Here is a 20179-nt window from a genome sequence, read left to right as displayed (position 1 = left end):
GGAGGGAGAAAACAATCACAGATTTCTGCCTGAAGACAGAATAAGCTGGCCCTTGTTCATTTATTTAAACATTTGCCAACCAGCTTTACACACACACAAGTCTCAAAGACAACTTACAGAAAGAGTTAAAATAATCTAATAATAATAATAATTTTATTATTTATACTCCACCCATTTGGCTGGATTGCCACAGCCAGTCTATTGTAACCCCTTACTCCATCAAGGAATAAAACAAAAGCAAGCAAAACCAATTGACAGTAAACAGCAGCAAATAAACAGCCAAGCTAGATGCTAATGCTATCAGAAGCCCAAGTGAGTAATAATGTTCTAATGGGTGCCTAAGCGAAGATTAAGCATAGTATTCAACAAACTTTTACGCAAAGTAGACCCAGTTAAATTAATGGATATAAGTTAGTCATCATGGCCATGAATTTCAATGGGTCCAAGTGTGACTAACCTGGTCAGGACCCACTCTGAGATGTTTCAGCTGTGCACCTAAATGACAACATGTTAAAGTGGCAAACCTATAAACAGGAGCATTCAGGAGGGAGGCAGGATCAGTTGTGCCTCCCTTTCAAAGGATCCTTGTGAAGAGATATTGATTCCACCCCTGGGAACACTGGTCTCCTAGCAACTCTCAGCGCCCTTAACAAACTACAGCTTCCAGATTCTTTGTGGGAAGCCATGACTGTTCAAAGAGCTGTAATAGTGCTTTAAATGTATGCTGTGAGACTTGGATTTTTTTTGTCAGCAAACATTTTTATTTTGAGACAGAATTAAGAAGCATGTGAGACAGAATTAAGACCTCTGAGTATAGGGTGGTATATAAATTCAATAAATTGATAAATAATAAAATAAAATACTGGAGCCCAAACAACGGTCTCATGTGGAGAGACATACTTGGACATTGATCTGCATCCCGGTTGAGTCTGCAGTGGTGTCCAAACTTTTTTCAAAGAGGGCCAGATTTGATGAGGTGAAGGGCCATGGGGGCCGACCAAAGAGCCAACCAAAGTTGTTGACCATTTTTAGGATTGAAGTTGTTGAGCTTTATTTATGATTTTACCCCAAAGTTGTTGAGCTTCTTTTAAGATTGAAGTTATTGAGCTTTTTTTAGGATTAAAGTTGTTGAGGTTTTTTTAGGATTTTACCCCAGGAAATAAACTTAGGCCCCAGAAACGGACTTTGGGCGTGCTTTGGACTTTGCTCATTCCCATTTACAATTGACTGCAACATCATTAGGAGACCCTAGGGCCGGCACGCCTATGGGGTAGACTGAAGCAGCTGCCTCAGGCACCATCACTACTCGTGCCCTGCCCACCACTGCCACTGGGGTCATGCTACGGCTTCCAGAGAGATCTTGCTAGAGTTCTGTGAGATCTGAAGATCTCATGAGATCTCGCCGGAAGCCGTTGCCACACGACTACAGTAAGCGAGGCTTCGTTGGGTTGGGGCGGCACCTTCCCATTTCACCTCAGGCAGTGAAATGAGATGGGCCACCCCTGGGAAACTCCTTGTTCCTTCACAAAGTCACAATACTCAAGAGTAGTTTAGCAACTAATCCCTCTCCCCAGGGAACTTTGAGAATCATAGCTCTTAACTACTCTCCGGTAGGTAGCCATGTTGGTCTGCCGTAGTCGAAACAAAAAAAAAATTCCTTCCGGTAGCACCTTAGAGACCAACTAAGTTTGTAATTGGTATGAGCTTTCGTGTGCATGCACACTTCTTCAGATACGTATCTGAAGTGTGCATGCACAAGAAAGCTCATACCAATAACAAACTTAACTGATCTCTAAGGTGCTACTGAAAGGAATTTTTTAATTTTGTCTTAACTACCCTCGGGATCTTTAACCAGATACAGCTCCCATAATTCTTCGGGGGAAGCCGTGACTGTATGCTTTAAATACATTGTGTGGATGTGGCCTTAGTTCTAGTGTGTATAAATTCAGCACCTTCTCATGTAAAAAGGGGCTCTTCATCTCTCCTCAGAATGCCCCCTGTTATTCATGGGAAGCCCTTGGCACCAATCTGCTGCCAGCATAAATAACACCGGCTGTTTTGCTGGTACAGGCCTCTTTCCTGAGGCAATGCTCTCACCGAATCCACAGGAAGAGCTGTAGTGACTGAGCTGATCTCCGATGCAGGATCTCCCCACCCTGGGGACGCATTATTGTTGCAACTTTGCTAACTTTCTCTTGAGGGAGAAACAACACCGAGATGATGAGCAGAGTTGTCGCCATGACAGCGAACACTCTCCATCGGAAATTGGAGCCAAGGAGAAAAAAACCCACTGAGTCGTACGGCACTCCGCACTGTAGCTCCTGCTGTGCCCCTGACACTTACGAGCCTATTTATAAAAAGAAATAACCATAGACAAAGCACAGACAGAGCATGCCATGTTTTAGAAACAGAATGAGGTAACAGGGAATGATCCTCGTGGTTTCTTTCTCATAGGAGAAAGCAGAGATCCTGGCTGGAACTGCACTGAATATTCTCCTGATTCGTTGTTTGTTTTGATTTTTAGAGGGGTTGCAAAATCTTGCTTTTGAGGAGAAAATAAATACTTCCCCAGAAACACCTTAATGGTGAAAATATTTCCATTTATTTTTTTGTAGTGCTTTTTCCTGCCTTTGTTTCCCCTAGTGGCCACTCCCCAGAGTGGCTGTGGAAACCCAGCCAGATGGGCAGGGTATAAATAATAAATATTATTAAATATTATTATTATTATTATTATTATTATTATTATTATTATTATTATTATTATTATTTTGCTTCTACACAAAGTGTTCTGGACTACAGTTCCCATCAGCATTAGTCGTATCGCCAATTGTCAGGGGCAATGGGAGTTGTAGTCCACAACATCTGGAAGGCATTATGTTGGTTACCCGTGTACTAGATCTTCCTGGATTAGTTACGGAAGTGATCTCTAACAATCAGGGATCACATAATGAAATGAACGGTGCCACACAACACTATACAGCACATCAGATTTGGTTAAGAGATGATGTCAGGGAGGACAAGCAATGCTTAGTGAAAATTAGAGCAATGCTTCCTCAGTCAGTCACATGGGTAATTCCAGCCAATTCTGAATAATACGCCATTAAGGCAATAATTCCTGACACTGGTAAGATGTAAAGTATATCCATGTTGATGGCAGAGCCATCTTTTGGCTCTGCCCTTCTTCAGCTTGGTGTTGATAGCAGGAAAGGTCCTTGAACAGTTAATTAAACATTCGGAAAAGGATGCTGTGATTCCCAAGACTCCGCATGGGTTTCTCAAAAACAAGTCATGCCAGATTATTATTTTTTCAGTAGAATCAGAAGCTTGGTGGATCGGGGGAATGCTGTGGACGTAGCGTATCTTGATTTCAGTAAGGTTTTTGACAAAGTCCCTCATGGTATTCTCGCAAAGAAGCTGGTAAAATGTGCGTTGAACAAGGTAACTGTTAGATGGATTTGCAGCTGGTTAACTGACCAAGCCTAAAGGGGCTCACTAACGGTTCCTCGTCACCCTGGGGAAAGGCGACAAGTGAGGTTCTGTCCTGGGCCTGTTGTTGTTCCATGTCTTTATAAAGGACTTGTATAAAGGAATTGAAGGGATGTTCATCACTGTGGCGATCACACAGGGTCCCTGGACGTTTCACCGTCTATTGATCCCTGTGCCACCACTTTATTTCTCGCTGCCACCACCCAGGCCCTACCTGGGACAATACTGAGTCCAGTCAGGGTTAAATTGAAACATAAACTTTTGTTTATTTATTGCAGTTTAACAAACATGTGGTTTCATAAAAAGTATCAGACAATTACATTCATGGGGTGCCTATCCAGACCTATAACTTTCATTACCTGCTCTCACTCACTAAACCACCTCTCAGATATTTACTTGTCTGCCTGTCCCCTAACTGTTCCTGACTCAGCTTATTTCACTACACTAACTCAACCTACCCACAAACTCTATCCCAATTCACTCCCACTCCAACCAACCACCCAACTCCCAATGAACTCCTCCTTTCACCCCTCCCAGAGCTGGTTTTATAGTCCCACTGACTCCACCCCCCTGGGTTCTGACTGGACAACCTGTTTAACTATTTCACCTCCAGCACTCTCTCATATGTTAACGTCACAATCACCTCCATGGGACTGCTACACCTGAGAAGACATGCACAGACTCGCTTTGTAAAAGTGGGTCCTATGATGCAAGCTGAAGTTAGTGGGAGATGCCGGGTCTGGAAAAAACTGAGGACCTCCAGGCTTGTGCAAATTTGCCCCGCTAGAGTCCACTTATTTTGAAGAACAGTCAGAAAGGCCTACATTGTGTGCAGGGCAGAAGGGGCGGCAGCTTCTGTGGTCTCCAATCCAGGCGCTGATTAATTGATCTAATTTCTACTACCCTGCCTCTCAGAGTGCTTGAGGTGGGTTCATAAAAACATAATCAAAGTACCACACCGTAAACATCCGAACGCAATCGCAATAAAAGCCAGCCTAATTCAATTTGGGAAGGGTAGCTGCAGCTATAGTCAATAAAGCCCCTCCAGCAACGTCAGCTCAGCCTGTATATTCTTGGAAATAAAAAGGTCTTCCATTGGCACAGGGAGAACATAAACGCGACACATCGATCCAGGCCAACAGCAGCTTAACTTTGACAACGTTGCGGCATCAAATCCTCTCCAAGACCCGTTCATGGGAGTGTTCAGAGACAGGAGCCTTTCAAGGATGGGAATGATTGGCCCCATCTGCACTATGCATTCAAAGCATCATCAGGCCACTTTAAACAGTCATGACTTCCCCAAAAGCATCCTGGGAACTGTAGTTTGTTAAGGGTGCTGAGAGTAGTTAGAGGTAAAGGGACCCCTGACCATTAGGTCCAGTCGTGGCCAACTCTGGGGTTGCAGTGCTCATCTCGCTTTATTGGACGAGGGAGCCGGTGTACAGCTTCCGGGTCATGTGGCCAGCATGACTAAGCCACTTCTGGCAAACCAGAGCAGTGCACCGAAACACTGTTTACCTTCCCGCCAGAGCGGTACCTATTTATCTACTTGCACTTTGACGTGCTTTCGAACTGCTAGGTTGGCAGGAGCAGGGACAGAACAACGGGAGCTCACCCCATCGCGGGGATTCGAACCGCCAACCTTCTGATCGGCAAGCCCTAGGCTCTGTGGTTTAACCCACAGCGCCACCCGCATCCCACTGAGAGTAGTTAGGAGAAACTATTCCCAACCCTTTGCAGTTGAACATGAGGAGACACGTCTTGTCACTATGAACAGCTTGAGAACAGAACCAAGTACTTAGAGGTGGTTTCTCCCTTGCTAGAGGTCATGAAGGAGAAACTGGGCAGCCATCTCTTGAAGATAATAATAATAATGTTAATAATAATAATTTATTATTTATACCCTGCCCATCTGGCTGGGTTTCCCCAGCCACTCTGGGCGGCTTCCAACAAACACTAAAATACAGTAACCTATTAAACATTAAAAGCTTCCCTAAACAGGGCTGCCTTTAGATGTCTTCTAAAAGTTTGGTAGTTCTTTCTCTCTTTGACATCTGGTGGGAGGGCATTCCACAGGGTGGGTGCCACAACCGAGAAGGCCCTCTGCCTGGTTCCCTTTAAGATGCCCCCCACTCTAGACTTCCACCAGGGATTGACTTTAAGACCTCCCTTCAACCCGTGGTTCATTGATTCCATGATTCTTGAGGTGGGAAGGTGGGTGAAACCACATCTTTTTAATGACTTAAATGATCTCACTGAAATAACTCCACTGGAGGGGCTGTCATACACAGTATAAATAGTGAAAAAAATGTTTCGAAAGAGAGAGAGCTGCATCGTGTATTAATCAAAGGGGAAAACCACTGTGAAACACTTCATTGTCAGTCCTTAAATCCATGAACTAAACAAAATATATAAAAATGCAATGAGATGATGGAGCCATGGTCACTGTGAAGTTAATTTTAACCATCTGCTCCATGAAATCTGTGTAATTACATCTCGCCATATCCCATCTAATCCTTTCAGTATTTCATTTGGCTGTTGAAGTGATACTCTGAGCTATGTCAATTCTATTAATCTAGAATTTCCTAGCAGCAGCTAAATATCAGATGCTAGCAGATGCCATTGTTCTAAAGCAGGGGTCAGCAAACTTTTTCAGCCGGGGGCCAGTCCACTGTCCCTCAGACCTTGTGGGGGGCCGGACTGTTTTTTTTTGGAGGGTGGGTGGAAAGGACGAATTCCTATGCCCCACAAATAACCCAGAGATGCATTTTAAATAAAAGGACACATTCTACTCATGTAAAAACACGCTGATTCCCGGACCGTCTGCGGGCCAGATATAGAAGGTGATTGGGCTGGATCTGGCCCCTAGGCCTTAGTTTGCCTACTCATGTTCTAAAGCACCTGTAGCAAGACTGAAATTGCAAAATGTTTGAGTGTTAATATGATGTGGGAAGTGAAGGTAACAGGGCTTGTGGGATTTGGTTAAATGTGAATGAAAAGAAGAATGTTAAAAAGGAGAAGGGGTTATGAACAGAATAATATTATGTCATAGTATATAAGATGAGGAATGGGTTAAAACAATGAAAAATTGGGACATAATAATTAGAAGAATATAATTTAAGCATGGTTTAAATAAGGGTTTGAATTTGCTGAATTTGATTGGAATAAAGAGGAACACAAAAAAGGGAGATGTGAGGAGGTCAGGACAGAGGGGTAATGGAATTTTGTAAACTTAAAAAAGTGGATTTTTCTTTTTTCTCTTTTTCTGTTTTTTTTTGTTATATATTTCTGTTTTTTATGTGAGCTTTATTTAATGCAACGATCTATCTGAAATGATGATTTTTTTGATTTGTAAAACTTTAATAAACATTTATTTATAAAAAAAAAAGAAAAATTCGCTCTGTGCGAGTAAGAGAGGGCAAGCAAAATGCAGAAATTGCTACTAGCTGTAGTGTCAGGCTGCAGAGGAACCAGCTCCCACGGGCAGGTTGCCAGGAATGGATAAAGCAAGGAAAAGTCCTTACCATCTACTTTATATTCAATATTTACAGAGAGAGGCTTGGGAATGCAGCATCTTGGAATAATGGCGTTGTCCCGATTAAATCTCCCTTCCCCTTCTTTCCCACATCCTCATTCATCATCCCTTCTATGGGTGGCACTGAGGACCCTTTGCTTCTGAGCTTTGCTCTCCTGCTTTTAAAGCTCGCTGGGTTCCGGGAGATGGTGGGTCTGGAATGCTTTCTAGTGATAACATTGTCTGCCAGCTGCTCTGGCTCTACCTCCTTCTCCTCTCCCATTATTTCCCAACTTCTCCCCTCATCGTCCTCTCAGCTGTGACCTCCCTCAAACCCCTGTTGTAATTTGGAACTGACTTCTTCATCTCTGGAAGGGTCAGGCTGGGGAGGGAGTCTCCACCATTCCTCCACTGCCCAGCGCCTGACATGTAGCTACCGACCCTGGTACTATGTTCCATCTTCACTGCCAGAGGCAATATGCTTCTGAATACCAGCAGGCCCAGACAGAGGGGGGGGCCATATGGGCCACTTGGCCCGGGCCTCCAATTCCAAAGGGGGACTCAGTCAGCATATTCACAATCGCAGGGGATGCACAGGGGCCTCCAATGAGAGAAGTTTCAATAAGTTTCAAATGAATTAAGTCTTTCTTTCGATCAACAATGGCTCAAGAACGCCCAAATGGTTTAGCAATGATAAACATAACCACGATAAGGCGAAGTTGCTTGATTTTTCCTGCGTAATGCAGGAATTTGCAGAAAAGAAAGCTAGGAAAGCATTTTTAAATGTAAATACTTAAAATAATCCTTTCCCCGGTGTGTTTTTAAAAAGCACTATTGTATATCTATATTTCCCATTTTGTCTTTATATGCAGATACGGTTCAAGCCTTGAAATGAAAGTATTTGTCAGCATAACTTTTGTGAAAATTATTTATTTGTTGTTTTGTCATTTAGTCGTGTCCGACTCTTCGTGACCCCCTGGACCAGAGCACGCCAGGCACTCCTGTCTTCCACTGCCTCCCGCAGTTTGGTCAAACTCATGCTGGTAGCTTTGAGAACACTGTCCAACCATCTCGTCCTCTGTCGTTCCCTTCTATACTTACTTATTTAGAAGACTTCAGTTATCCCCAGGGTAAAAAGGGGGGCACATTATCTACCTGGCCCGGGCCTCTGCCTGGCTCTGCAAGGCCCTGAATACCAGCTCCTGGAAACTGCAAGAGGGGAGAGAGCTGTTGCGCTCAGGTCTTGATTGTGTCTTTTCCATAGGCATTTGGTTGGCCACTGTGAGAACAGGCTGCTGGACAAGATGGGCCTTGGGCCTGAACTTAAGAACTTCTTAAGTTCTTATGTTAAAGCTCTGGCTGACTGTGGAGTCTGCTTATTAATTATGGCAGATCAAAAACTGAGTTGAAAAATTCACATTATTGCGGTTATTGTAATAAAGTATTTCATGTCTGAATTTATTCTCATTTGACTTACAGAAATTAACTGGGGGAAAGATGAAAGCCACAAAAAATCGTTTACACAGGGGTAAATCTGAGTGATTGAAATGAGAACGACTTCTAAGGACACAAAAGCAACCGGGCTGGATCAGGCCAAAGGCCTAAATCATGCAGCTTCCTGTTTCCCAACTGGCTGAATCTTGGCAGCACCAGATTTAGGGTGGCAAGGGCAGAATCCCCGGCACTGGGCTGAGGGGGTGCAAAATCGAGAAGATCAAAAAAAAAAAAACCCAGTCTTTTCTGTTGGGGATAATTCAGACTGAAATCCCCAGGTGTCAAAAAAGGTTATTTATTTATGTATGCAACAACTGCGCCTGTGTTTTGTTAGCCCAAAAAATGGAAAATGAGAGAGGTCCCAGCCAAAGAAGAATGGCAACTTAAGTTGACAGAATATGCACAACTTGCAGACTTAACATATAAGGTAAGAGAACAAGAAAAACATTATTGAATATATGGGAAATAATTGTGTACAGCTCAAAACACTGGCAGCATTAAGATAAATTCAACAGGGCAAGTAAGTTTTGATGGATGCAATAATGGAATATGGAATGGTATAGTTTCTGTAAAATATGCAGGAATTTATGATATGTAAAATGAACCATGGGAAGAGAAGAAGAGAAGGGAAGTCACTGATATCTTAAGGATGTAAAATGCGTATTTGAAATTGTAAAGCAGAATAGTTAATAAAAATTATATACAATAAATTAATAAAAAATTATATACAAAATTGAAAATAAAAAATTATATACAAAATAATAATGCATTTTTAATCTTTTGTTGGAAGCCGCCCAGAGTGGGTGGGGAAACCCAGCCAGATGGGCAGGGTAAAAATAATTATTATTATTATTATTATTATTATTATTATTATTATTATTATTATGCGTATGGAGCTGATGGGGACAATTCTCCCTCTAGTGCCCAATTCACATATTCACAGTTGAGATAACATGGGAGGTGGAATCAGGATTGTACCTTCTGACTGCAAGCACAAACCTGATTCCACCCTCCAAGCATCAATCCCACCCATATTCAGAACAGATGAATAGGGCTCTAGTGGGAGAGTAGCTGCTCGTTTTAAACCAGAAGGGCAAAAACATTTACCAAACTCAAATGCTGGATTTCGCAGAGCTGCTGGTGGAAAGACTTGCAAATGTCTCCATCCGCAGCCGTCTCCTACAAAACCCCATATTTTAAACCGACATCTTCATTTTCTAGGAACAGTTCCATGCAGGCTCCCCATGAGAGTTTTTAAACTGCAGATTTAAAAAAAAAAAAAAAAAACTTGTGAGATGAAACTGCCCTTTGAAATGCTTCCTAGGCAGCAGCGCCTGTGCTGCTTCAGCGATAACATCTTTTTACACGCCTGCTGTGTTGGAGGGGAAATCGACCCCCCTCGAACAGAAAAAGACATTATCTTTGTGATTAGGTGCAAAGTGCTTACTGGAACAAGAAACAATGTCTTGCCTTCAGCAGGCGTCTTTTCCTAGGGGGACTTGTTTATCTGGTTTAAGGCACATATCTTATTTGTCGCTCAATTTTTTAAAAATTGCATTCGGAAAGCTCATCAATCTAATGCGGATAAGGTCTTAAAAATGCAACTCCCTGCACAAGCTACAGTTTGTGAGTGTTGCAGGTATATCATTCCTGCATCAGAAGACACTACTGTAGGTGAAGGAAAAAACAAAACAAAGGCATCGGGTCTCAAGGACTGACTTAAAGAGAACCCTGACTCCATCTCCCATCAGCACCAGTCATCATGGCCAATAATCAGGGATGATGGGAGTTGTAGTTTAGCAACATCTGGAGGGTCACAGGTGTTTTGCAAAGACATTTTGCCTATTATAATGCATTTTGTATGCTGTTTTCACCATTATATGCATTTCTATGCACGCTTTACCCCAGTATATGCATTTCTGTACATGTTACTTGGCTGCAGAACTGCAATGAAAAATTTGGAGAAGTGTGAGTTCCAAAGGATGGCTGGGTTTTGGTTTGTGTCTTGTTGTGGAAAGTGTGAATTGAGTAGATATGCTTTTAAATGTGAATGAACTGAATGGAATTTGTAACCTAACCAGAGTTGCTTCCCCTTGAAAGCTACTCATCTGGAGAGTGTTGTGGCAATAATATGGCATTGCAAAGAGCAACACAGTATCTGACGCAGAATGGCCAGCGCAAAAGGGGTGGACATCCATCCTGAGAATATAAGCATCTATCAGAGCAAATTGCCAGGCACGTCAAGCTGTCACATGAGATCTCCGTGACTGGCCGGTGTGAAATACAAAGTGATGGTCAGCTATTGCCTTCCACTCTACTGCCAAATGGCTCAGAGTCTTGTACGTCGGACCTCCGGGCTTCTTCTGTAGCTTAATGTGACCTGACAGGCCAGCCCTACCACAGCATGCCCCATCAAACCCTGGAAGCTGCATCTCAGTTTGGGAAGCACTAATATCAATTATTATCCTTTCTTTTATGTAAGGCCCTTGGGTGCCTCGCAGTCCTCACTGCACTTAGAATGTTCCCGGGTCTGATTGAGGCATTCTGAAATTCTGGCAGAGATGAATAGATTTTCCATAAGCATTAGAGAACCCTTTCTCCCCAAAGAGTGAACACTGGTGAGTTGGAAGGCTCAAGAACCAAAGGCAAAAATGTAGACTTCTTTTTTTCCTATAGTTTTTATTAAATTTTCTGTTTTACATTTTAGAATATTCATTTAAACATCCTTAAAATATCAATGGCTTCCCTTCTTCTCTTTCCATGGTTCATTTTACATATCATAAATCCCTGCATATTTTATATGAACTAAACCATTCAGTATTCCATTCTTACATCCATCAAAACTTATTTACACTGTTGAATTTATCTTAATGCTGCCAACGTTTTCAAGTGTACACAATTCCCCCCCACACACCATACATTCAATAGACATTTTCCAATTTTCTCTAAATGCATGTTCTTCTTGTTCTCTTATTCTATATGTTAGGTCCGCAAGCTGTGCATATTCCATCAGTTTAAGTTGCCATTCTTCTTTAGTTGGGACTTCACTCGTTTTCCATTTTGGGGCTAAAAACACATGGGCCACAGTAGTGGCATACATAAATAACTTTTTTTGACACCTGGGCATTTCTGTCTGAAGTATCCCCAATACAAAGGACTCTGTTTTTCTTTCTTTTTTTTGAAAAGTGCTTTTAAACATTTTTTTTCAGTTCATTATGGATTATTTCCCAATACTCTTTTACCTTTTTACAAGTCCAAACAACAGTTGTTTTAAATTACTTTCTTCTGACTCAGGAAAATCTGTCAAAATCCTTCTACAATTTCTATTTTTAGTTAAGTATTTTTATTTGTTTACTTGATTTGGATGCCCCTCCCTGCTCCCTAGCTACACCCATGAAGAATAACCACTCAGTGCTAAAGGGGAATGTTAGGTCTACCCAATTGTGATTCCCAGCAGCTGGCATTCAAAGGCATACTACCTCTGACAGTAGAAGCAGAACATAGCCACTAGGGTTGGTTGCCATTGATAGCCTTCTCCTCCGCGAATTTGTCTAATCCTCTCTTAAAGCTACCAACACTGGGGGTCACCTCTGCCTCTCGTGGGAGAAAATTCCTTAGTTTATGGAAAATTGGGTGCAACTCAGCTTGCAGAAAGGTTTGCACAGGGGGTTGAAGCAGATAAGGACCTCCAGATTCCCAGACTGCTGCCCCTGTGCCTTTGACATCTGTGCTGACCTCCCTACCCTTTAAAGTTCATCCTGTTCACAACCTCCTCCTCCTCCTCCTCCTCCTCCGACTTCTCTCTCAGATCTCAAGATGGTCATATAAAATGACATTTGCCTGGCACCTGCTTCATATAATATAGGCAGCTGGTTATAAAACTATTTTGTTTTCTCATGCTTTAATCAGTGCACTGTGGCTGGGGTGTTGTTGTTTTTTTAGCTGCTTTGGAACTGCTATTATTACACTATATGTTGCTTTGTGCTGTATTTTCTGTTCTATTGCATTTGCATGTAGCTATTTTACTGCATTTTAAATAAATAAAAAATAAGGGTGCTAAATTAATTAAATAAAAAGAAAGATGGTCACCTTGGAGTTATCCTCTGCAAACAAAGGAGCAAGCATGGCTGCCTTTCGTCCTCTCTGGATTAGTTAGAACTAGAAACTTGCAAGTTGTGTACTCCCTATAATAAACAACTTAATTTTTTTTTGTCTACTAATATCACTGTGCATGCAATTGCAACAGGTAAAGCCTGCTCTCTAATCAAATTCCCAAGCCAATGTCCAGTGTTTTAGCTCTGCACTGTTTGCCCTGAGTTTCCCAATATTCAGCTTCATTGGATTTGCAGTCGTGGGGAAGAGGGATGGAGACCCAGACCCTGCTTGTGGCAAGCAAGCGGGAAAGAAAGGGCATTCTTTATCTGAAGCTACAGGGAGCTACAGGGACGCGGGTGGCGCTGTGGGTAAAAGCCTCAGCGCCTAGGGCTTGCCGATCGAAAGGTTGCGGTTCGAATCCCCGCGGCGGGGTGCGCTCCCGTTGTTCGGTCCCAGCGCCTGCCAACCTAGCAGTTCGAAAGCACTCCCGGGTGCAAGTAGATAAATAGGGACCGCTTACTAGCGGGAAGGTAAACGGCGTTTCCATGTGCGGCTCTGGCTTGCCAGAGCAGCGATGTCACGCTGGCCACGTGACCCGGAAGTGTCTCCGGACAGTGCTGGCCCCCAGCCTATAGAGTGAGATGGGCGCACAACCCCAGAGTCTGTCAAGACTGGCCCGTACGGGCAGGGGTACCTTTACCCTTACCTTACAGGGAGCCGCCATAGGCAGAAATTAAAGAGCAACCAGTAGGCAATAGGGAATGGTGTTCACTGGCCCTGCGATGAGACAGATCATCCTGAATGGCTCGTGCTTGCTAATCCTGGCATTTTCATCCTGACAGCAAGAAAAATGACTCTCCTAAGGGGGCTGGAAGATTTCGCGAGTCTGAAAGACTTCTTAAAGATTTTAAGAAGTGCAAATTGCATCATCATGACACTCTCTTGCCCTCCCTGTCTGGCTACAAAAGGACCGTACCTTTTATTTTCTCCTTCACACGAACACACACACTCAATGTTTGATTTTTTTTCTACACATCCACTTGAGTGAGCAAGGAAGGAGCCTCATTATATGAGCAGTGGGGGCTCCGTTGCTATTATTGAGGGGCAAGGGGGATAAATACAGAATGAGCAAAACACATTAGAGCTGGGACAAAAGTAGGGGGCGGGAGAGACAGGGACTTCAGCACTCTTGTAAGGTATTTGCTATGCACTTTTATCTGACAGTTTTGCAGTTTCTTAAAGCGGCGCACCTTCCAGCGGAATGGGTTCAATTATTTCCATTTTGCGTTACGTTTGTCATTTATCTCGTTAGGTGGGGATGAAGGCTACAAGTTCAGCCCACATTTTCCAGAACGAGGGGCAGAAGAAAGCGCTCGCCTGTCTTGTTCCAAACCCAAGGGATGGAAAGCACTCAGCTGGATTATCTCCCTCCACTCTGAGGATGAGGAAGGCTCAGGAGAAGTGAGGGAAGGGACTCGGGTGACCTTACAGGGACGAGGGAAGCACAGTTTAAAATCCACCCCCCAACTAATTTCTTCATTTCCATTTATGAATCACTTCCTATAAAACATACTCAAAGCGAACCCATTAATGGTTCCTTTTCTTTTTTTCTTTTTCTTTTAAAAAATTATTAGGTAATTCAACAAAACATATTATCTTAAAACATATCATCCTTAATTTTTTCCCTCATTTCCCCCCTCCCCCCCATAAACAACCCTCTCCCCCCCCCCGACTTCCCTCAATTCCAATCTCTGGTTTCTCCACAAATGCCATTCTCTGCATGTTACGGAATTGTATAAGTCCTTAAATTATCTAACTAATTATTATCAATAAAAAAATTGTGAGTGTTTATTCAAAGCCTGCCAAGGAGTCCAATTCACTTTGTTGCGTCTTTAGGTACTTTGTAAACGGTTCCCATTCCTCTTTAAAGTCACCGCGGGGAAGTGATCGTAGTGGTGGCACAGGAATCAATAGACCGTCAAACGTCCGAGGACCCTGTGTGATCGCCACACCTACCTTTTTTAAAAAAAATTATTGGTGGGGACAGGTAAACCAGAATCTATGGACCAATGCTGCCATGGATGTATTTTTCTGTAACTTGGGATTCTCTGTGAACTGCAGCAAATTGCTCACATGCAAGCCAAGGAAATGTTTCCTTCCACTCCGGTAGTTCGGACCAGAAGGAGGCCACTTTCAAAAGGATTTCTCAACCTCTGTTCCCGCTGTGCTGTTTGGCTCACCGCAGCAACACTCCAGAGGAGAGCGGGTGAAAGATTCTGTGCCCTTCTCGCAGTCTCCCTGCTTACAGCCCATATGTAATCTGCTCACACCTCTAGCGAACTGCAATAACTCTTTCTGTGCGCCACACGGCTGTCATCTCTTCCACCAACGAAGCTCGCTGTGTGGACATCAGAAATTCATGGTTCCCAAAGCATCTCTTTCTCTTCCCAATAGCCTCAAATGTGCTAGCAGCAACCTTCAGAGATCTTCACCATAAAGTGAAATATGCCTCTTGCATTGGGGGAGCTAAAGTGAAATTTTCACTTTCATCTCCCTTCCCAGTCCAATGACCATATAGGCCAGAGTTGGCCAAAGTAGTGCCCTCCCAGTGTGGTGGACTATGACTCCCTCATAACCCCTGACCTTTGGACATGTTGGATTGGGCTGATGGGGGTTGTAGAAGAGAAGAGAAGAAGAGTTTTGGATTTGATATCCCGCCTTTCACTCCCTTTAAAGAGTCTCAAAGCGGCTAACATTCTCCTTTCCCTTCCTCCCCCACAACAAACACTCTGTGAGGTGAGTGGGGCTGAGAGACTTCAGAGAAGTGTGACTGGCCCAAGGTCACCCAGCAGCTGCATGTGGAGGAGCGGAGACGCGAACCCGGTTCCCTAGATTACGAGACTACGGCTCTTAACCACTACACCACACTGGCTCTTTTGGGTTGTAGTCCAAAAGAGCAGGAGGGAAACACAAATGACATGAGTCGAAATATATTTTATATATATATATATATATATATATATATATATATATATATATATAATGTCTAGTAGCTCCTTAGAGACCAACTAAGTTTGTTCTTGGTATAAGCTTTCGTGTGCATGCACACTTCTTTACATACACAGCTACCTACCTGAATCTAGAACAGGTGACATGGTTAGGAAGCTGCTGAAGAACCAGGTCTGCCTCTTCAGAATTTTATTATTATGGTCACAGACCAGTTTCGGGTCACTTACAATATGAGGAAAATCATAAAACACAACAGGGATACATTGAATTGCAATTGGGTATAAGAGAAACAATTCAGATATAGCGGCAGTTAAAAAAATATATTAAATCTTGGTCACTAAAATATAACCTAAAATTATCATTTAAAACCTTAATCATTTTGGTAGTACAGCTTGTTCCCTAAGTTTTATGGCAGTCACACAGAATTTGGCCACGCTTAGCATAATCTCTAGATCCTTGTCCTCTACCAGGAGTTTTAGACATTAAAGTTCAGACCCATTTGGAGATTTTTGTATAACAAGAGTGATAAATACTGAGTGTATATCCCCGTAGAAATGGCAGCGTAACAAGACATGAGAGACAGTTTCTACCTCCATCAAGCCACAGGGGCAGACTCATTCCATGTATGATTTACCCTCAAATCTGCCCTGCAATAAGGCAGATGGCAGCACGTTGAATCTAGCGAGGGTAAATGACCGTCTGTATTTGGGTATTTGTAATTTTGACAAATAATTTGCTGGGGTAAATCCTCTCACATTATCTTTTATTGCTGGGTGTTTATTCATCTCACTCATGTGGCATTGCAGTTCCATATCCCAAATTCCTTGGCAGATTATTGTTCTAGCTTTCTCATAACTTACAGCTATCAGGGCCTGTGTGGAAAACCCCAAGACTCTTAGCTTTTCATGCATTGTAGCTTTCCATTTGGATTAGTACCAGTAGGGTTAAGGGTTCTCCTCACTGTCTTCTTCTGCAGCTTAGGGTTCACAGTGGAAGTGGTAGCAATTACCAAAGCCCCTTCAAAGCCAGGTGGATCAGAACCATGGACAGCTCCCCATAGCCCAGATCAGAATCACGGTGCAGTGGAACCTTGGTTCTTGAACTTAATCTGTTCCCAGAGTCCGTTCGACTCCCCAAACCATTCAAAAACCAAGGTGCGGCTTCCGATTGGCTGCAGCAGCTTCCTGCAGTCAAGTGGAAGCCACATCGGACGTCTGGCTTCCAAAAAACATTTGAAAACCGAACACTTACTTCCGGGTTTTCAGTGTTTGGGAGCCAAAACGTACAAGTACTAAGGTGTTCGAGAACCAAGGTACGACTGTACTGTGGAAGGAGATTTAAACCTTCCCCAATTAAAACACATACACCTGCCATTTCCCCTGCCTGTTTAGACTAAATATTTGCAGGGGGGACCTTTAATCAGGAACCTGACACAGAGGAAAGGGTTAGCCTCCCCTTTCTCCAGCACCATGGTCCCAATCGGAATTAGAGGGGCTCTGCGTGCTCCCAGAGCTGCAATTCCCAGAGTTTCCTGGGAAGAGGTATTGATTGTTAAACCACTTTGGGAACTGTAGAGGCTTCCTAATAACTCTCAGCTCCATTTATAAACAACAGCTCCCAAAATTCTTGGGGAAGGGGGGAGCAATGTCCATCTCAAGGGGTGCCATAGTGCTTCAAAGGCACGGCGTGAATGTTTCCCAGTTGACTGGATGAATAAATATGAGAATGGAAAAGCAGGCTTGTTTACAAACATGGCACATTAAACCAAGAGAAATGGCCCCTTTTGGCCAGGCAACTTCCTTGTCAAGGTGTGTATATAGATATATAGATGGCTGGGATGTTATCCAAAGCGCCGTCCCCAGAAGGCAGAATATTGCTTGCTGCACAAACTTGGTGTTCAGTAATTGAAACCTCTGTTCCTGCTGACTGCGCCAAAACATAGCCTCGGCTGAAACCTTAAAAACCCTTGAATAGATTCTATCTGGAAAGAGCAGCTTTCATAACATCTCTCTGCGGCGAGCAGACGGCCAATTTCCTAAGGGTGCGTAATCCCTCACGACTGGTTCCTGAAGCGAGGGGATGTTTTCAGAATGTGGAGGTGCGTCTCAGTGTTCTTAATCTCCTAACCAAGCTGCACGACTTTTAACCCACCGTGATAAAAATACACCCATTTAGATCTGGCTCTTTAAAAAGAAGAGGGGTGAGTGGGTTTTAATTGTGCAGGAGAACAGCAATTTTCTCAGTTTGCAGTTAATCAAAAAGGATCCTTTCCACAAAAAGGATCCTTTCCACAGGCTCTGTTTGTGATGCTTCACACATACCCAGACTGAGTTTTGTATAATTTAGCTTTCTTATTCTTTCACGCTGACATAGTTTCTCTCCCCTCCTCACCCAATGTTTTTAAGGCCTTCAAAGCTTCCTATAAGGTGACCTTGGAGTCCAAGCTGGGTTTTTCAGCTGTGGAAATTGGCCTCCGGCCATCCTATGATTCGGTCAGATTTCACAAACTAAGTATGATCAGAGTGGGTCAGTACTTTGATGACAGGCATTGAAAAAGATGTAGACGCTGCCAGGAGATTTCAAGATGAGAGCCGCAATCATGAAACTCTTTCCTTCCTCACACACCCAAGCAGAACTTAATGTGATAATCTTCTATGTGAAATCATGAGCTGTGTAGGCATTATCTGGTAGGAAAATGCCTCTGAGCATCTGCAGAGAACAGCTTGCCTCTGTAATGAATTGCCACAGTCATTCCTCAGGAATAAGGATTGTTGCTTCCAGGCAGAGTTAAGTTCAAGAACAGCACCTTTCGTTTTATATATTACTGTATTTGCTGACTCTCGGAAGCTGTTGGCAAAACAGGGTCAGAGAATAGCCTAATCCTGCTGACTCGGGCTCTAGTACAAAACATCTGGAGGGCACCAGGTTGAGGAAGTCTGATCTAAATGCACATTGCACTGCTGTGGCATTGTCAAAGCAAAGGCGGTTTCCGCTGTGCTGGTTCTCAGAGGTCTATATAAGCTGCTCAGAGATTTTCCAAGGAAGAACAATGTGCCAGGTAATAAACAGAGAGGTCAGCAAAGCTCCGCTGAGCCAGGTTTGGATATGAGCTTCAGAAGCTTGTAAGAGCTCATCTCAATTGGGAAGTGAGCTTTTAGAGCCCCCAAGTTCTTCTCCAGCTCAGTTCAAAATCTAAGCCAGAGAAGAATTCCTGGCTTCCCTCGCACAAGCCCATCCCCACCAGCCCTCAGCTTCACCCAAAGCCTCCTTGCTGGGGCCTAGTCCCTGAGTATGCAATATACAGAGATGGCCACTAACTTGGTTGGCTTTAAAAGATGATTAGCCAAAATCATGGTGGATACTGCTATCAGTAGCTACTATCCATGATGGCTATGCTCTGCCTCTGAATAACAGTTTCTGGGAAACACAAGCGGGGAGAGTGCTATTGTACTCAAGTCCTGCTCACGGGCTTTCCATAAGCATCTGCTTGGGCACTAGACTAGACAAACCTTTAGCCTGATTCTATAGGACTCCTCTGATGTCCCTGCTTCCCCTTAGTTGTAAAATATTGTCAGCACAGCAGTGGTGCGTGAAGGCAAGATGGAAGGAGTTTTTTTCTTGCCTTTGTACCCCCCACCCAGAGTGCTTCCATACATTGCATCAGGGAAGGGAAGGGACATGCCTTCCTGTCTTCTCCTCTTCTTCTCTTCCTGTGCGCTGCCACTATTCCCACTCGATGGGTAATTGAAGCAAAGTAGAGGGATGAGTGAGAGTGTTTTTCTGAGCCCTCGGATTGGCTCCAAAAATGATCTGAGCTTTCCCAGTTAATCCAAGAAGAACTTGCCCATCTCTTTTAATAAAGAAGTATCCCATCACAAACGCCACCAAGGTAATCCGTTAATTGAATATAAACTTACTGGTGCTGCCTTAAAGCACAGGCTGCAGTTGGTTTTGTGCACAGCAATCAAGGGGCAGAAGCGCATTGCACACAAGTTCAAAACGTTGTTGTTGTTGTTAAATACAGTCATACCTTGGGATAAATACGCTTCAGGATAAGTATTTTCGGGTTGCGCTCCGCGTTACTTCCGGGTTTCGCATGCGCAGACAGTCAAAATGACGTGACAAGTCAGAAATGTCGTTTTAAGGACTTAAGCTGTGGATTTAAGGCTGTGTGGAGATAAACTTTCGAACCAAAGCATGTTTCAAGAAGAGCCTGGAAGGTATAAGAGGTTTGGAATGATGCAATTAAAAATGCCGTCGCCATTTGGGGAAGCTCTGTCGGAGGTCTTGAGTCTGGGAGGAGAAAGAGAGGAACAAAGCTGTTTATATATTGTGGATTAAACTCCTCAGTGGGACTTAAGAGCGACAGTTTCGTAAGATTATGATGGAAAGAGCAATGTTATGTATGAAGGAGATGATATATGGAAACCATCTGGATTTGAGGATTGGAAGAACGGAAAATTCACACAGGACTATTATTACTATTGGTGTCTATCGGCTTAAGGAGACTATCAGAAGAGATCATAAAGAAAAAAGAGAAAATATATGAACAAGATGTGATGTGGAAACAGCAAGATAAGA

Source organism: Podarcis raffonei, chromosome 3, assembly GCF_027172205.1.
Source record: "Podarcis raffonei isolate rPodRaf1 chromosome 3, rPodRaf1.pri, whole genome shotgun sequence".
Lineage (NCBI taxonomy): Eukaryota > Metazoa > Chordata > Lepidosauria > Squamata > Lacertidae > Podarcis > Podarcis raffonei.
This window is presented reverse-complemented; position numbering follows the sequence as displayed.